General features: G+C 43.1%; 1 protein-coding gene and 1 pseudogene across 7 annotated transcripts in view; one reads left to right on the forward strand and one right to left on the reverse strand.

Moving 5' to 3' along the window:
- The window catches only part of JAK1 (Janus kinase 1), a 234087-nt gene that overhangs the window by 75038 nt on the left and 139669 nt on the right, over nucleotides 1-19380 (forward strand). Inside the window, exon 1 of one of the 6 annotated variants that reach the window (XM_082833850.1) lies at nucleotides 18206-18406. The exons of the other annotated variants lie outside the window; for them this stretch is intronic. The gene's annotated coding sequence lies outside the window, so the exon portion shown is untranslated. Of the gene's footprint in view, nucleotides 1-18205; nucleotides 18407-19380 lie in introns of those variants that run through there. 6 annotated transcript variants of the gene reach the window in all.
- On the reverse strand, nucleotides 1674-18129 carry LOC309974565 (NADH-cytochrome b5 reductase 3-like; annotated as a pseudogene). The gene is made up of 5 exons: nucleotides 17970-18129; nucleotides 17093-17279; nucleotides 15458-15583; nucleotides 7687-7839; nucleotides 1674-2468 (listed from the first exon to the last, which is right to left on the reverse strand). The product of its transcript is annotated as an NADH-cytochrome b5 reductase 3-like (transcript).

The following is a 19380-nucleotide window of genomic DNA, read 5'->3' on the forward strand; positions in this document are numbered from 1 at the left end:
TTACTGGCTGGATATTATTCTATTGTACGTATATACCACATTTTGTTCATTCTTCTGTTGATGGACAGTTGGATTGTTTCCACCTTATTGGCTATTGTGAATAGTGCTGCAGTGAACATTGGCATATAATACCTCTTTGAGCCCCTCTTTTCAATTCTTTTAAGTATATACTAGGAGTGGAATTGCTGGTAGTTCTGGTTAACTTCTTGAGGAACTGCCAATCTGTTTTCCACAGGGACTGCACCATTTTACATTCCTACCGGCAGTGTATGAGTGTTCCAATTTCTCCACACCCTTGCCAACACTTGTTATTTCTGTTTCTGTCTGTTGTTTGTTTAATAGTCATCTTCATAGGTATGAAGTAGTTTCTTATTGTGATTCTGTGTTATGTTTTCCAATGACAAATGATGTTGAGCATTTTAAAAATTGGGTTGTTTGTCTTTTATTGAGTTATAGGAGTTCTTATATATTTTGGATATTAAACACTTATCAGATGTATGACTCGCAAATATTTTCTCCCATTCTGTGGGTTCTCTTTTCACTTACTTTTTTTTTTTTTGTATTAGCAAAGTTTTACTTCTGGAGGGGATATATGTATACATATAGCTGATTCACTTTGTTTTACAGCAGAAACTAACCCAACATTGTAAAGCAATTATACTTCAATTAAAAAAAAAAAGATTTGCTTAGGTTAAAAAAAAGTTTTACTTCAATTTTTTTCCTGCTTATAAATAACTTTGAAAAACTTGATATGCATGAGGCTAACATAGCTGTTATTTAAAGGCAATGTAGGGGCCACTGAAAATGTCTCTCTGACAAGAGACATTGCTCAACATCTTCCCCACGCTGGAGGTGAAGGCAGGAGGAGGGGGTAGAGCTCTGCCATCAATCCCCTGCCCCAGTCCCCCTCCCCATGGTGAATCAGACTCTGCTAAGCTGACAGCTTGGAGCTCCTAAGGTTACCTGAATATTTCGGTGTGTTAGGGGAAAATGCCAGGGTTTCAAGATGGCCCATGTGCCAGCCTGATGGGCCCTCAGCCAGCACCTTCTTCCCACTCCAGCCACAAGAGCCAAGCTCCTGGCTGGCTGGGGCCTGCTTGGGCCCTTGGGTGGGAGGTAGCCTTTCACCCGCAGCACCCCTCCCCACTCCCCGCCAGGAATTTTTGGTGTCCCCTGTCTCATGTGGTATGAGATGCTGCTGAGGCCTAGTCGTGGCTCTGAGGCAGACAGTGAGGGGTGGCAGGCAAAGGTCCAAGGACCGTGGCTGGGGGCAGTCCCGGCACCTGCAGCTCTGGGCTGCCCCTACTTTTATGTTTATTTCCAGACTGTGGACCCCCGCAGGGAGGGTTGGGTGGGGCATGGTGATGGCAGCCTCATCCCTGTAATAGGAGAAGAGGGCAAGAAGGGAGAGACAAAGAGTCATGAGGACAGGGACAGGACTGAGTGAGAACCAGACAGGAACTTGCCCTAAAGTTTGCCAGCTGTGGCCCACTTGAAACAGAGCTCTGCTTCCAAGGGGACCCCTCAGGTCAGCCCAGCTGGGTGACCACCCAGGGCATAGGCAGGCCAGACTGAACCTGGGCCCACAGCATTAAATAACATTGGCAGAGGAGGACTAGTTGAGGACAGGGCATGGTGAGTGTTCAGGGTGTGATGCTGCCAGTGCCCAGCCATCAGAAGGGGAAGCAGCGCTCCTTGTAGTGACCCACGTGGTCCAGGTTGGGTAGGCAGGCATACTGGCTCGGGGCAGGAGTACCAGAGGCTCCTCCTCCAGGGCGGAATGTGGTCCTGGATCATCTCCTTGTTCACAAAGCCTGAGCTGTAGTCCCAGGCTTCAGGGACTTTGTCTACCATGTACCAGAGCTTGAAGCAAGTGGAATGTTCGTTGCTGCAGCTCCAGCTGCAGCAAAATGTCCTTCTTGGTCTGATTGGCAAAGAGCAGTTGGCACACAGTGTCATCCAAGTCCCTCATGATGGCACAGATCACATGTAGCATCCAAGTGATGCTTGTTCCTCCTGTGATCATGTGAACAGACTTCACTTCTTGATGGGGTTGGATTTCTTGTCTGGACAGATGGCAAACTTTCCTTGGCCCTGGTAGACTAGCAGCCAGGTTGGGCCCTGGAACTCAATGATGTCTCCAATCTTCTTGTTTTCCAGGTATGGGGACATCTTTACTTCCAGTGGGAAACTTGGGCTGGGTGTCTTTGAAGTAAACCTTGATGACCAGGTCCACTAAAGCCCTTTCATCATGGCTGGAGATGGTGTAGGGCTCAATGGTAAGATTTTGGTGGATTTGAGCTGAAAAGTAGATGTGATGGCCTATGAGGAGGCCCAAGATGTAATGGGGCTGTAAGTGGAACCACTGGGTGTTACGGCGGATGATCTCCTCATCGATAAGCCACAGTGAGAACTTGATGTCCAGGCTTTCAAAGGTAATGGCTGGGGCCCAGTGCTGGATAGCAGGGCTATAGAGGAACCAAGCTGGGGAGAGCACCGTGTGGCCCAGTGTGCTCAGCTGGGCCCTGTGGTGGTGGCTGCTGCCCCAGCCAAGGAAGTTGGGCTGCCTCTTTTCACTTTCTTATTAATATGTTTTGACACACAAAAGTTTTCAATTTTGATGAAACCCAGTTTATCTTTTTTTTTTTTTTTTGGCTGTTTTGGGTCTTTGTTGCTGTCTCTAGTTGTGGCAAGCGGGGGCCACTCTTCATTGTGGTGCACAGGCTTTTCATTGCAGTGGCTTCTCTCGTTGCAGAGCACGGGCTCTAGGCGCGCGGGCTTCAGTAGTTGCTGCACGTGGGCTCAGTAGTTGTGGCTTACGGGCTCTAGAGCTCAGGCTCAGTAGTTGTGGCGCACGGGCTTAGTTGCTCTGTGGCATGTGGGATCTTCCTGGACCAGGGCTCGAACCTGTGTCTGCTGCATTGGCAGGCAGACTCCTAAACACTGTGCCACCAGGGAAGTCATTATTTTATTTTATTTTTTTTGGTAATTGTTCATGCTTTGGTGTCATATCTAAGAATCCATTGCTAAACCAAACGTCACCAAGATTTACCCCTATGCTTTCTTTCAAGAGTTTTATGGTTCCATTTTGAGCTAATATTTGTATATGATGTGAGATAAGGCTCCAACTTCATTCTTTTGCGTGTGGAAATCCAGTTGTTCCAGAACCATTTGTTGAAGAGACTAATATTTCCCCATTGAATGAAAATAGTACTCTTCTGGAAAATCAATTGGCCATAGATGTATGGGTTTAATTTCTGGACTCTCAATTCCCTTTCATTGGTCTATGTGTCTATCCTTATGCCAGTGTCACACTGTTTAGATTACTGTAGCTTTGTAGTAAGTTTTGAAATCAGTTGTGAGTCCTCCAACTTTGACCTTCCTTTTTAAGATTATTTTGGCTATTTGGAGCCTCTTGCAATCCCATATGAATTTGAGGATGGGTTTTTTTCATTTCTGAAAAAAAGGTTGCTAGAATATTGATAGAGATTGTGTTGAATCTGTAAATCACTTTGGGTAGTATTGCCATCTTAACAATTTGAAGTCTTCTAATCCATTAACATGGATGTTATCCCATTTAGTTAGGTCTTCCTTAATTTCTTTCCAGATGTTTTAGAGTTTTCAGTGTACAATATTTCACCTCCTTGGTTAAATTTATTCTTGGGTATTTTATACTTTTTGATGCTATTTGAATACTAGTGGAATTACTTTCTTTATTTCCTTTTTGAATTGTTCATTGCTGGTGTATTGAAACACAACTGATTTTTGTGTGTTGATTTTGTGACCTGCAACCCTGCTGAATTTTTTTATTAGCTCTAGTAGCTTTCTTGTGGATTCTTTGGAATTGTCTGTATGTAGAATCATGACATCTGTGAATAGAGATATTTTACTTCTTTCTCTCCAATTTGTTTCCCATTTATTTATTTTTCTCACCTACTTCCTCTAGCTAGAACTAGTGTTGAATAGCACTATTCAACTAGTGTTAAATAGCAGTGATGCAAGTAGGCATTCTTGTCTTGTTCCTACTCTTAGGGGGAAAGCTTTCAGTCTTTTACTATTATGACGTTAGCTGTGGGTTTTTCATAAATGACCTTTATCATGTTGGAGAAGTTCCCTTCTATTCCTAGTTTTCTGAATGTTTGTATCATGAAAGGTTGTTGGATGTTGTCAAATGCATTTTCTGTGACAACTGAGATGATAATTTTTGTTTACATTTGTTCTATTAATGTGGTTTACTACATTGATTAATTTCCTTATGTTGAACCACTCTTGCATTCCTGAGATAAATCCCACCTGATCATGGTGTATAATCCTTTTAATATGCTGTTGGATTTGGTTTGCTACTATTTTGTTCAGGATTTTTGCATCTAGAAAGGATATTGACCTGTAATTTTCTTTTCTTGTGATGTCTTTATTGCCTTTGGTATCAGTGTAATGCTAGCCTTACAGAATGAGTTGGTAAGTGTTCCCTCCATCATGGTTAACTGCATCAACTTTGGAGGCAGATGGTGTCAGTTTTAATCCTGCTTTTGCCACCAAAAAGTTTGTAATAAGTTTTTCATTATTTATCCTCTCTAAACTTCAGTTTCCCATCTATAAAATAGGTGTGTTGGGAGTATTAATTGGGATCATTCATTGTAAAGCCAGTGGTGTGCTGGTAAAGGTTTAAAAATCAGCTCTCAGGGGACTTCCCTGGCAGTCCACTGGTTACGACTCCACGCTCCCAATGCAGGGGGCGCAGGTTCCCACATGTTGTTCCCCTGGTTGGGGAACTAAGATCCCACATGTTGTGCAATGCAGCCAAAAAAAAAGAATCAGCTCTTAGAGAAAGTGGGAGTGGGAAACCCTGATCTGTAGTGTTTGCCTATTTCCATGGTGTAAATACTCCTGGCTGATTTAAAGATACCATTGTGAAGCCATCTAAGGTGTAGAGGAGAAGAAATGTACACAGTGTGCTCTCATGAGCCAGTGGGAGCTGACTCCAGTACATCACTTTTTTAAAAAAGTATGAAGCACAGAATAAATGATCAATCATGAAATATTATCACTTCAGTTGCCTTTAACAAAAAGCATAAAATAAAATGAAAATAGAATGATTCCTGAAAAGTCAAGATATAAATCTCCCTTTCTATTGCCTTATGTTCTAAAATAATTTATATTCTAGGTACTTTGAAATGTTATCTTCAGATGGTCTGTCCTCTGTTGGGATCACACTGCATATCCCCTTACTATCTCTAGATCTTGTGTATCATTATTTACAGTGAACATAATCACAGGGCAGATGGTCTCTGTCCACAAGTCTGTCTGCCCTGCTGGCAATTGACCGCACCTGGAAAAACTTGTTACTCCTAATTGCTTAACCATGTTAACCTTGAAGGCTGCTGGAAAACTTAGAGGCATCATCCTGCCTTGGCTCCCTGGTAACTAAGGTGTTCTGCCTGATACTGGTCTTGACAGCAGTCACCATGGGCTCATGCTTCCCCTAGAAGGCATAGATTGCCCAACCACCTCATCAGGCAAACAATTCTGCCAATGTCATGTCCTCTAGACTTCTGCTCAGACCCAGGCTTAGGAACATTTATGAAGCAAAGACTGTCTTGCCCTGTTCCCTGGGTACCTTTTCCCAATTCTTTTACCAAGTCACTGTTGTCCCATGTTCCTTATCCACCCATCTATCCATCCATCATCCATCCAACTAAGACTTACAGAATGCCTAATGGCTGCAAATACAAAGATGGTATATGGTCTCCATTGTCCAGAAACTCACCGCCTGGGATGGGGTAGGGTAGAGTGGAGACAGATATGCAAACAAATAGAATATATTGTGATAAGGGAAAGTACAAAAGTATATGCAAAGTACTCTGGGAAACTAAAGGAGGAATTCTGCTTGCCTCTGGAAGTTAAGGAGGTTTTCGCAGAGTGTGTACAGGTAACCATAGTGTAAAGCAGAGGCTTGGGGTCCGATATGGTAGACTTTGTGTGCCTGACTGTGCCATTGAACCTGATCCTTCAGCAACAGGGAGCCTTTCTTTTCTTTCCTTTTTTTTTTAATTGCCCGGCATCTTAGAACTTCAAGGCTATGCTCCCTGTTACTAATAAAAAAATAACCAACTTTTTAAGGGCTTATAATGTGCCAGATATTGTACTAAGTGCTTTAAAATCATTATTTAACTTAATCTTCACAACAGCCTTGGAAAATAGAAATTATTATCATCCCCACTTTATAGATGAGAAAAATGAAATTTAAAACTCTAAGTCACATAACTAGGAATGGGTAGAACTAAAACCTAGCTCTAATTCAGTGCTGAGTCTGTGCTCTTAGAAACACAAGCCAGCTGGACTTGGTATAGTTGAGGGCCTGGGAAGAGTGGTCCCATCTCCCCACACCAGCCTCCCAAAACTTCCTCCCATTTTACAGTGCTCATACGTTAAACCCTCTTACCACCTACCTGGGCCGATAGCAATTATCTGAAAGTACCTTGTTTAGGAGGCAGCGGTAGTTAATGTGGAGAAGGACTTCGAAGGATGTTGACAGCAGTGTGAATTTACTTCCAAGAACTGCGGTTGCTGTCGGCTGACGTTGAGTTAGTGATTAATATGCTCTTGTGTGATTCAGCTAATGTCCCTCCCAAATAATGTGTTAACCCAGTGAAAAAAGCACATGTCCAACTAAGCTGAATGTCAGACCTCTGTGTCAACTCCCATTTTACATTCTGTAGAAGGAAAAGCAGTCCCACTTAACACTGCTTACCAGGTATTATATATATATATAAAATTAATTACATTATTAATTATATATAATTAATTATATAGATATAGAATTTAATTTAATGTTGACATCGACATCAACTCCGTGAGATTGTGTGTGTGCAGATAAGTAACCTGAAGCTCAGAAAGGTGAAACCACCTGTTCAAGCTCATGGAGTCAACTTCTTTCTACTACTCCAGGACCCTAACTATTGGGGTGGTCTTGTTTAGTTTATATCATAGTGAATAACCACTCTTCTTTTTAATACAGAAACGTTATTTATTTTTAGAGATGTCTCTAAAGAGCATTATTATTTTAGGGATGGGGGTAGTGGAAAGAATGGGCACTTTGAAGCTAGGTATTCCTGGGTTAGAATTCTAGTTCCTGCTCTGTAGTGGTGTGACTTTTGGTAAATTCCCTAATCTTACCTCAAAAGATGATTGTGAGAATTGAAGCCAGGTGGCTGGTCCCTAGGGGTACTTCAATACACGTTAGTCCTTTTCAGCTGCTGGTTGGTGTAACATGAATGAGCATCCCCAGACAACTCAAGCAAATTGGTTAAATAATCAATATATTCTTAGAGTTTATTTTAATTAAAGAAAAAAAACCTCCTACCAGGTGGCCTTTTGGGGGGAAATTTAGGGACGGTAGTGTCAAACGAGGCAAATCATACAGCTCCCGCAGGTTGAGACTCAACAGACCCACCAGTGAGGCCTATTATACCCATGAGAGTTCTGGGGAGGAACAGGAAAAGCTGCTGTGTTGAAGCTGCAAAAAATCTGGTCTGGGAGACAAAGCACACAGACAGATAGAAAGAGAAATAACCATAGAAGGCAACAGAGGGCAAGAGTCCAAGGAGTGATGCAGGCAATCAATACTGCATGAATTTGGAAGAGAGAGAGAGACCGCTTAGAAGGGGCCAAGAAACCTTTCCTGACCTGTCTCCTGCACTCCGTCCTCCTTCTGTCCCTCCGTAGTACTTCAGGTTTCTCTTAGAGTCTCCAGTGCACTTAGCTCTTCGTAACAAGGTGGAGAAACTTTCACTGTCTATTAATAGCTGGTGCCAGAATTCCTCTTGGGGATGGAAGCATCTAGGTTTGGAAAATTCGGTGTAATGGAATAGGCTGGGGAGTGCTGGAGGCACAAAGCTGAGACCCAAGGACCTGGCTGTTGGAGGAGAGGCGACTTACTGTGTTAAGACAGGGAGAATTTGAGATGCGTGGGGCCGATCTGGGATGGAGTGAGCGAGGAAAAGAGAGGAGAGAAGGCAGAGGGAAAGGGAAGAGAGCAGCCAGCAGCGCAGCAAAGCTGTGATTCCTCCCCACAATTACCTACATCTCCAGCGATTGCTACTAAACCTAGGCAGCTTTGTAGGAGTGCCTTTGAAGGGAAAACCAGGAAGAGGCCAGGTTTCGTTTCAACACTGCAGAACACATTAGACGTGGGGCGGTGGAAGTTACCCAGCTCTTGAAAGGGGTCTATACTTCTGCAGGCCAGGTAAAGGCTGGGGGTTCAAACCTAGTTTACCCAGATCTTTGAGAGGCAGACTTCTGATTTATCTCTCCAATTCCTTTCTCTTTTCTTCTTTGACTTTTCCTCCCCTCCGAACTTACAGTACCTGACACATAGTAGGCACTCCATAAATATCTGTTGTGCTGAATCAAAAATATGATACCTGGTTTCTGCTGTCATGGTACCTAAAATTGAGTGAAGACAACACAAACGCATTTCACACATAAAATTAAATCTAATCTTAACAATTCTGAGAAGGCTATAGGTACCCATTAAATAGGCCTAACACTTCTCTCTCTGTTTTTCAGTATCCTTCAAGGTTTTGCTTACATTTCATCTTCCAGGAAGCCTACCAGGATTTTCAGTGATGTGTCCTGTCTCTGAAATCTTATGACATTTCCTACCTGTATCAGCAAATTTGACACTTGATCACTTATTTTTTGACGGATTTCTTTCCTTTTTCACTACATACTACAGTCCCTGAGGGCAGGAAGCATGCCGCCCTTGGACAGAGGCGGCCACGCTCAGTGGCCTGAGCGTGAGTACATATAGTACCTTAATGCACATGGCTGTTCAGTTGATTGTTACTGATCATATGTGTCCTGCATCATATTCTCAGAAACTTGAGAACTTAGTGTGTGCTTGGCAAATATTAGTACTGATTAACTATTTGCTGAATTGAGTTGAATTGTTGGGTAGCATAGACCTCTGAGATTATAAGATTCCTAGATATCATTCTTGTACCAAAGAAACGGAAAATTAGAAATTAGGAAGGAATCAAATCTAATTCTTGTTAAGCTGTAATTTATCTTCCTATTGCTTTTGGGCATATAATTTAGGCTTTCCACTTCAAATGCAAATCTGATTTCTTGGCCAGTAAATTTTGTATGGCTACTGTGAGGTTAAGAAATAAATATGCATAGCATTTTGAGGCTGGCAGGCAGCAGAAGATCATGTGATCTAACCCAGGCGAAATGTGAGTTCAGAGAGGTTAAATAGACTGCCTTATGCTCTGTAGTCTGTTGTAGAGCTTACTTGCTTTCAAGTTTCCTGCTTTCTGTTCCAGTGGTCTTTCCAGGGCACTAAGCTTAGTTGTTAGAATAGCATTTCTTCAAAGTGTATTCATTATTAATGCAGTATACTAAGTCCCTGGGGTAGAATAAGCCTCATTATTATAGCTAGTAAGTCAGTCTAAAGCAATCTGATATTCCTGTAAAACTGAATAAATTTTGTAGTAAAGTATCCTTGGGCTCACTGCCTTCTGAGGTGGCCATCATCTCATTTGTCCTATATTAAAAAAAATCCATAAATGAGCCCTTCTGTGTTAACATTCATTATAGCTTAGCTTTATTGATTCTGTTATAGTGCTGTTAATTACAGGAACCACAGAAATCTTCAATTAGGTTAAAGCCATAATAAATAAGATTAGTAATACTTATTCTGCTCCGTATATTGAGTGTTTTTATGATAAACTGATGTTTATCTTTTCAGATATTACTACATTAACATCTTATAAAATAATTATATGAGATATTTTAATTTTTTTAGACAAAAAAATTTGAGTATCTTCTAATAACTAGTGATGTTAACTATCATTATTAATCCTCGTGACAACCCTATGAAGTGGACATTATGGTTATCTTCACTTACAGATGAAGAAATCAAAGCTTATAGAAATTCAGTGTCTTGCCCAAGATCCCACAAGAGGGGAAGCCAAGATTAAATGAGATGATATATATGTACCTAGCACAGTGCTGAGCAGATAGTGTAGTGAATAAATACAAGTGGAAGAGTCAGTGTGAAGTGAAAATAAGTGAAAGCAAAGATGAAACTGTTGTTAGGATAGTATATGAAGTATGTGTTATAAGTTCCTATACATTATACATATATGACTAATATTTGATTCTGAGCTTCCTAACAATCAAAGGGAGAAACGTAATCAGTTACATAAGGGATAAGTAACCTTGCTTAAGAGAAGTATATACTCAGCCATAAAAAGGAATGAAATTGTGTCATTTGCAGGGATATGGGTGGACCTAGAGACTGTTATACAGAGTGAAGTAAGTCAGAGAAAAACAAATATAGTATATTAACACACATATATGGAATCTAGAAAAATGGCATAGATGATCTTATTTGCAAAGCAGAAATAGAGACACAGACGTAGAGAACAAACATATGGACACCAAGGGGGGAAAAGGGGATGGGATGAATTGGGAGGTTGGGATTGACATACATACACTACTACGTATAAAACAGATAACTAATGAGAACCTACTGTATAGCACAGGGAACTCTACTCCATGCTCTGTGGTGACCTAAATGGGAAGGAAATCCAAAAAAGAGGGGTTATATGTATATGTATGGCTGATTCACTTTGCTGTACAGCAGAAACTGACACAGCAGCGTAAATCAACTATACTCCAATTTAAAAAAAGAGAGAGAAGATAAATATTTCTGGAGCTCAGACCTAAGGGTCCTTTTTCAAGACAGAGGATTTACTTTAGCGGGGACCTTAGAGGTTGAGACAAAGTCACTATGGGATGCTGTTAGAAGCCTGGAGAAAGTGATGGCCAAGCCTGAGTGAAGTGGAGAAGCCTGAGTTGCCCTGGCAGGAGGCAGAGGAAGGATTAAGAAGTTGGAGGGGCGTACTAGAAGGGAAATGTTATGGAAGACCCACCAGAGCATTATGTTCCATGGGAGGCCTGAAGGACACAACATTCACCTAAACCATTAAGAATGGCTGAGTAATATTTCATTGTGTATATAAACCACATCTTCTTTATCCATTCATCTGCTGATGGACATTGTCATACTTGTTTCTTGATGGAATTATACTAATACATGCTCCTCAGCTAGTAACTAGCTAATTAAGGGCCATCCATGCACTGTAATGTGGTTGGAATAGTGAGTTTGTATACACCTTCTTACCTAACCTTCATAATCATTTATTGAGGTAAATGGGCTGGGTAATATTATTCCAATTTTACATGTGAGGAAACTAAGGATTATTTTAGGAACTTGCCTGGGGCACACAGCTAGGAAGTGGCAGAGCTGAGGTGAAGTTCAAACTTAGGTTCACATTTACTCCAAAGGCAAATTTACGACTAGGCCATGGGACAGTTGGGCTGAGGGCAGAGATATCATCTTATGAGAGTCGAAGTATCTGAGGAAGAAGGATCTCATGTCTTACAGGAGTGGGCTGAGACAGTTCAAATCAGATCAAGGTTTATCTCAAGCAATAATTTGAGGGCAGAATCAATACCGTATCAAATGTGTGATGCCTTGAGACATCAAAGTTCTATTCTAGACAGTATCCCCTCAGTAATTTTAGTCTGAAAAGGTTTTAAAATGTGCCTTGAGACATCAAAGTTCTGTTCTAGACAGTATCCCCTCAGTAATTTTAGTCTGAAAAGGTTTTAAAGTGTGCATTCAGGGACTTCCCTGGTGGTCCAGTGGTTAAGACTCTGCGCTCCTGATGCAGGGGGCCAGGGTTCGATCCCTGGTCAGGGAGCTAGATCCCACATGCCATAACTAAAAAGATTCCACATCCTGCAACTAAGACCCGGGACAGCCAAATAAATAAATAAAGTGCACATTCATAAGCATAAATATGATTCATTTGCTTTCATCTTTTTTCTTTCATTGAATTATACTTTTAGTAAATATCTATTTATCTTCTACTACATGTCATGCATGGTTCCTTCTAAGTAAAAAATTATATAGTTTCCTTCCTATTACATTTAATCAGACTCTTTTTCTTCCTTTCAGTCTATCCTTATGAGTAAGTATTTTCAGTGGTCTGCTGTATTCATGGTACTAAGCAGTGGAAAAGGATCTCTTAAAGTGTAATCATTTCACCATCATAGATGGAGCCTAACTCAGTGCATCAGAGGTCATATAGAAGATCTGTCCAGTTACCATCTAGGTTTAGTTTCGAGGTAAAAGATTTAACATTTAATTTTACTTTTCCTTTTTTTGGAGGGTGGGATGAGGGAGAGGGATTGTTAAATGAAGGGCATACATTTATTGAATACTATATTTTCAACATAAAAGACAGTCTTGATTGTAAAAAAAATAGTACTTTAGACACTTCAGAGCATCCACTGAAATTTTAGATGGTTTAAATATTGGATATTTAAAGTATTTAGCTATATAAAACCTAGAGTAATATAGAATGAACACATGCCATTTCCCTTTACTTTCTATCCCTTAAATCTTGTTTTTTTCTCAGCATGTATCACTACTGGCATTATTTTAATTATTTATTCATTTACTTGTTTTCAACTATGCTCCCCAACTAGGAACCTCTTCTGTATTATTTCACTGCTGTATTTGCAGGACAGAATAGTGCCTGGTACATAGTGGTACTCACCAAATATTTGTTGTATTCATTTATTTAACCTAAAAAGAGAGGATAATTTCCTAAAGAATCACAGATGATATCACAATGCGAACAGACAGACAACAAACCCAAAACCCACAGCAATTCAACATGCTTGACTACAAGAAAACGGAAAACTTTTACAAGCATAGTTTTTTAAAGAGCAAATAGTATGCTGAAAAAATACATATCAAAAGCATGACAGAAAAACTATTGCTATTTTAATTGAAGATCCTATTATTACAAATTGATAGAAGATACTGTAGTGGACAAAGAACAAAAACAGACTGTATTTCCCCTACCCACACCGGCACACACATCGGTAAATTAAAAGAAACACGAAAAACAGAAACTAGTGAGAAAGCATAGGGAAAATTATTAATCTCTTTAACAATCATGGAAATTCAAAATTAAAGCAACAAGGTATATATATATATTTTTTTTGCGGTACGCGGGCCTCTCACTGTTGTGGCCTCGCCCGTTGCGGGGCACAGGCTCCAGACGCGCAGGCTCAGCGGCCATGGCTCACGGGCCCAGCCACTCCGCGGCATGTGGGATCTTCCCGGACCGGGGCACGAACCCATGTCCCCTGCATCGGCAGGCGGACTCTCAACCACTGCGCCACCAGTGAAGCCCAACAAGGTATATTTTTAAAACATTAAAGTTATAAACCATTTAAAATGTTAAAATGTCCATTGTTACAAAACCTAACATTGTGTACATTTTTTAGGGCAGTGTAAATTCATGGAAATTTCTTGGAAAGTGACTTGCCATTATGAATCTGTGAATCAAGAATCTAAAACTATGCAGTCTATTTGACTCAATAATTACATTTCTGTGAATCCCTCCTAAGGTATTATCTAAATATTATATATTTAATTATTATTTAGGTTATTTGCATGGAGAAAGTCATTAGTTATGAAACTTCTGTAGTAAGCATTTATAAGTAAAATGCTTATAAATTAAAATAAGTTTAAGGAAACATTTACAAAATTACATGTACACCATGATTATGCTTATATTAAAAATATCCCTAGTGAAAAAATAACTGCAAGAAAATCTGAGGTGATTTTGCCTCTCTTTTTTAGTTTCCAGAATTTTATGATTTGTACAGTGGTATTTTAGTTTAGTTTTGTTCGGTATACCTTTTTTTAAAAATATTTATTTATTATTTTATTTTGGCTGTGCTGAGTCTTAGTTGCAGCATGGGGGCTTCTTAGTTGTGGCATGTGGGATCTAGTTCCCTGACGAGGGATCGAACCTGGGCCCCCTGCATTGGGAGCGTGGAGCCTTACCCACTGCACCACCAGGGAAGTCTCTGGTATAACCTTTTATTTTTTTTAAATAAATTTATTTATTTTTCGCTGTGTTGGGTATTCGTTGCTGTGTACAAGCTTTCTTTAGTTGTGGTGAGTGGGGGCTACTCTTCGTTGTGGTGCGCGGGCTTCTTATTGTCGTGGCTTCTCGCTGTGGAGCACGGGCTCTAGGCATGCAGGCTCAGTAGTAGTGGCACGTGAGCTCAGTAGTTGTGGCACGTGGGCTCAGTAATTGTGGCACGTGGGCTCAGTAGTTGTGGCTTGCGGGCTTTAGAGCTCAGGCTCAGTAGTTGTGGCGCACGGGCTTAGTTGCTCCGCGGCACGTGGGATCTTCCCAGGCCAGGGCTCGAACCCATGTCCTTTGCATTGGCAGGCAGATTCTTAACCACTGCGCTACCAGGGAAGCCCACTGGTATAACCTTTTAAAGGCAAACCTCAGTGTTGGAATCTAATATATTTTCCCATTGTAATCTAGGAAACAGCTTTTGCAGAGAAAGACTGGTGAGCAGATGCTCTTTTGATGAAAATTTATGTGTGAAACCTATGTATGTATGATTGCTGGCTGGATGATTTTTTTTTAAGAGAATTTCCTAATAAGAGGCTTCTACTTCATTATATTTAGTTTGGTTCAGTTTGGATGAATATTTGTAGCAGATTGTAGGTTTCTTGCTACACATGACATGTTAGAAGGAGATAGGTTTATTCCTCCTTTTACACTGTTCTCTCTCTCCTGTATATTCCCTATAGAGTAACCTTTAAAAGCTTTTCTATTTTCAAACATAAAATTGAATTCCTCGCCCAATTTAGTTGGTGGCATCCTTGGTCAACTCGTCGACTAATTTAGAGAATTTGGGAATCATGTGAAATTCCTTCCTCTGCCTCAGCACCCAGATCTAAGCAGTCATCACCCACTGTCTATTCTATCTCCTCAGGTTTTTGACAACTTCTCAGTATCCCTCCCTGGTCCACTGCCTTAGATGTTGGTCTCATCACTTGCAGTTTGAAGTTCTACTATGTTATATGATTAATCTCCTTGCCCTCCAATCCATCTTCCACATTATCCCTATATTAGTGGTTCTCAAAGGGGATGATTTTTGTCCCCCAAGGCATATTTGGCAATATCTAAAGACATTTTTGGTTGTCATAAGTGGACCAGGTGGACTGGGGAGTTGAGGGGGAAGAGTGGAGGGTTGCTACTGGCATCTAGTAGTTAGAGGACAGAGATGTTGCTGAACATCCTACAGTGCACAGGACAGCAACCCTACCCCCCATAACAAAGAATTTTCTGGCCCCAAATATCAGTAGTGCTGAGGTTGAGAAACCCTGCCCTGGAGTGATTCTTCTCAAATAAAAATCTGCTTACATACCTCAAAAACACACTATTTATTTTGGGCAGAAGTTTTTGCATAAGGCCCTTCTTTTCTTATTCCCCAGTCACACAGCGTATACTTCCTACTGCCTGAATGTGCCACTTTCTCCTTGGTTCCTGTAACCTACCTGCTACTTGTAGCTGCTTCTTTTATTTTCGGTTTCTTCAGGCTGGGTTTCATGGTTCTTCTCTTGATCACTTTTAGAAGAGCATGAATCATACTGAATGGTTGCTTATCTATCTCCTCCACTAAACTGTGAGCACCCAGAGGACAAGGAAACCATGCCCCATAGGATTAACAGAAACTGGTAACTAACAGAAATTCCTTAGCTTGTCTTAACAGCTTGCTAAAACCCCCCTCTGCTTGTAGCCTGCCTTCACTGAGCAAGCCTTAATTATTTTGTTGCAAATTGCATACCCTCCAAGCTTCCCATAGCCTAAACAGTAAGATGTTTGCCCAAGTTGTTTTCCAGGAACTTGGGGTCAGCTGAGTTTAGTTTGAGCTCCAGCTGGCTAAGACTGGTTGGGACCACTGACCCTAAAACTGGGTCTGTGCAAGTGTTCCATAAATAACCTTTTGAAGTCAGAGGGCCAACAACTGTACCCTCAGATCATGCCAAGTGCCTACATTTTTGAACGTGCAGGCCATGAAGAAGCATGTAATTCAGATACTCCTGTGCGGGACCTGATTATCTCACCTTTCCCCATGCCTAAGACCACACTGCTTCCTTATTTCTGAAATATCCCAAGCTCCTCCCCTTTGAGGAGGCAGATTTGAGATTTATTCTCCCATCTTTTTGCTTGGCTGCCTTGTGAATAAACCCTTTCTCTGCTGCACACCTTGGTGCCTCAGCATTTGGCTTGCTGAGCTTCCGACAAACAAACGTGGTTCAGTAACATCAGGAACTGGGTCTTGTTTTTGGAATCTTCAGGACCCAGTGCAATGCCTGGTATAGTGGAATGGATCTGAACTCAACCAAGGACCTCTGCTCATTCCATTTCATGAGCCCCGCAAAGCAACCAGATTTGTTCTCGGGCTTTTCTGACTTTCATTTTTCTGTACCCTTTGCCTTACCTGAAATACTGTTCTTTCATGTTTCAGTCTCCACTCATATCACTCCCACCTGTTCCTTAAGGCCCAGCTTGATTAAAAAAAAAAATCACAATAACTTACTAAGTCCACCACTTGTGTCAGGCCTGGCATTACCTTAGTTCACTTTTGGCATAGTCTTTATGAGGAAGGTATTATCCCAATTTCACAGGTGAAGAAAATAAAGCAAACAGCCTTGAGTGGCAGGTGAGGCAAGACATTCACTCAAACACCCACAAGGTAGGCAGCTGGACTGACCTTCCCCACTTGATTCTCTTTTCTTCTCTGTTATCTTTGCTGTTTCCTTCCAGAAGACACCCTAGAGATTGTTTAGTCTGCCCCTCAACTCTTTTTTTTTTTTTGCCCCTCAACTCTTATGAGTAAACTGTGAACTGTTTAGGGCAGGGGTCCTCAAACATCCCTCCACACACACACAGCAGGAGGTGAGAGGCGAGTGAGTGAAGCTTCATCTGCGGCTCCCCATCGCTTGCATTACTGCCTGAACCATTCCCCCCTCCCCCCGCAAGTGGAAAAATTGTCTTCCACAAAACCGGTCCCTGGTGCCAAAAAGGTTGGGGTCCGCTGGTTTCGGGTAACACAGGTGGTTAATGGTGGGAGCCAGAACTAAACCCCAGAATTCCAGATTCGAATGCGCTTCTCACGCACCACGTACCACACCCAGCACTTGCTCCATGTGAAGTAAGCTGCCAGTAACTCTTCAAGTGTCCAGGAATCCTCCAGCAGGGTTGGTGGAGTCAGGGCACATGGGGAAGCCTCAGTGAGCAGTGAACCGAGCTGCAGAAATCTGATCACGCATAGCTTAGGCAGATTCTCATCCAAGGATTTCCGGGGAGAAGGCACTGGAGTATTTTAAGCATGGGGGTGAGTGGAACACATTTGAATTTTTAAAAGCTCACTTTGTAGAATTAATTGGAGACTGGATTGAATACAGAGTGACAACTTAAGAGATGTTTGTGGTCCTTCAGATGAGAGATGGTGGCAGCTAGGATCATGTTGTCGGAACACTTAGAGAAACAAATGGACTGGAGACATATTTAGGAAGTAAAATCACCATGATTTGGTCGTAGACTGCCTATGAGGTATGAATCTGGCTATAGTGTGACCTTAACTAAGATAATTAAGACTTGTTTCCTCAAAGATAAAAGGAAGATAAAACCTACTTTGAGGAATTATTAGTAAAAAATGAAAATCGCTGGACACACATTAGATATCAACAAATGTTTTTATTAGTATTTATAAGTTTTTAAAAAACTTCTAAGACCTTGAAATACAGAATGGGTTGGACGTGAAGTAACCTGTTAACGTTGGAAGGTTAATTTCTTAAGTTCCTATTACTCTCATGCTTCACAAGCTCATCTCTTGCTCGGTGGCAAAAAGGGGCAGAGGACTGTGAGAAATGCATCGCAGCGCACAAAGATATGATGAAGGGCACTCCAAATTCGAGACGGGTAAACCTATGGCCAAATCCTGACAATTTCACTTTCTGCGCTCGCAGATCTCTCATTCTTGCATTGCTGTTTCTAGAATACGTGCTGAAAAGAAGCGAGTGAGGGCTGGGGGAGTGAGAGAAGCCGAATGGGGGCGGGGCGCGAAGGCTAGAGGCGCTGGGTCCTGCGCGGAGGCGGTGCCGCCGCCTCCGCCTTCACCGCGGTCCCCGCCCCCCTTTCCGGGGGCAGCCGCGCGTGACATCACGGGGAGGCGGGACCGGCCGCGCGGTGGTAGGCGGGGCCAGCCGCGGGGCGAGGCGGGAGGCGGTTAGCGCAGGCCGCGGCGGCGGTGGAGTAGCAAGCAGCCGCAGACTGCCGAGCCCAGCGCCCCAGCCCTGGTAGCCCACCCTGCGTCCCCTCCTCAGACCCCGGTGCGTGTACGCTGGGGCTCTGGGGGGCTGGCCGCTTAGGGAGCGGGCCGCCCGACCCTGACCCGCGCAGTGACCCGGAGCCCCCCGGCCCAGGCGCACACGGAAGTGGTGAGTGTCACTACTGGAGGTAGAGAAGCCTGCGGCGCCCGGAGGCTAGGGGCGGGGAGCCGGGCGCTGGCGGGAGGCGCGGCCGCCGCTCTGGGGCCTCGCGCGTCGCGCACCCGGGGCCGCTCCTCGAGCGTGGCTCTGGACCTGGGGGCCGGGCCGGGGCGGGGTGGGGGCGAGCGGGCAAGGCGGGGGATTTCCAGCTGAGCGGAGACGGCCGGTGCCGGGAGGTCGGGGGCCAGGGGCCCCAGGTCCGAAGGGGAAAGGTTAAGGCTCGCTGCCCCCTCCCCCAGAGCGCACACCAAGTTTTCATCAACAAGCCTGGGACGCGCTGACATCCTGTTTATACCACCCTGAGATACAGGCGCGGGCTTGAGGTTTGACGTCCCTCGCTGTTGCACCGAGAACTTGACCGCCAGCCCTCTGACAGAATTGCCGGGGAGCGGAAGGAGGATTTTTCAGGCCTCAGGACGGATGCTGAGCGTCTTAGCCATTTGACTTCTTTGCCATCTCAGCGAGGGAAAGTTTCTGGGATTTGGGGCCCAGTTTGGGGCAGGGGGGCGTCTGGGGACTCAGGAGACGCCCCGTTTCCTTTTAGGTTCTGTTGGGACACTGGCCCCAGGTAGCGGGCGGAAAGTCTGAAAGACGCTCACTGGGCGAGATGGCCAGGGAAGAGGAACAGTGAGAGCGAGCCACTCGGGGAATTGCGAGCCCTGCTGTAAAGGGACTAGTAACCGAAACTGGGGCTGGTCTCTGGCTCCATGTGTAACTCCTCAGACCCCATCCGCACGCCGTCGCCAAGCATCAGAGGGAGACGTCGCTTTAGCAGGACTAGTAAACACCCCTCTCAGGTCACTCCCCTAGGTTCCAGGGATGTGGGCGCCTTGGATGTGTTTACCGAGGAACTTCTCTAGGGGACTAGATAAAGGGTATGATTATTGCCAGGTGTTTGTGCACATTTTTTTGTTTTTTTGATT

This window comes from Leucopleurus acutus (genome assembly GCF_964270905.1).
Source record: "Leucopleurus acutus genome assembly, chromosome: 2".
Taxonomy (NCBI): Eukaryota; Metazoa; Chordata; class Mammalia; order Artiodactyla; family Delphinidae; genus Leucopleurus; species Leucopleurus acutus.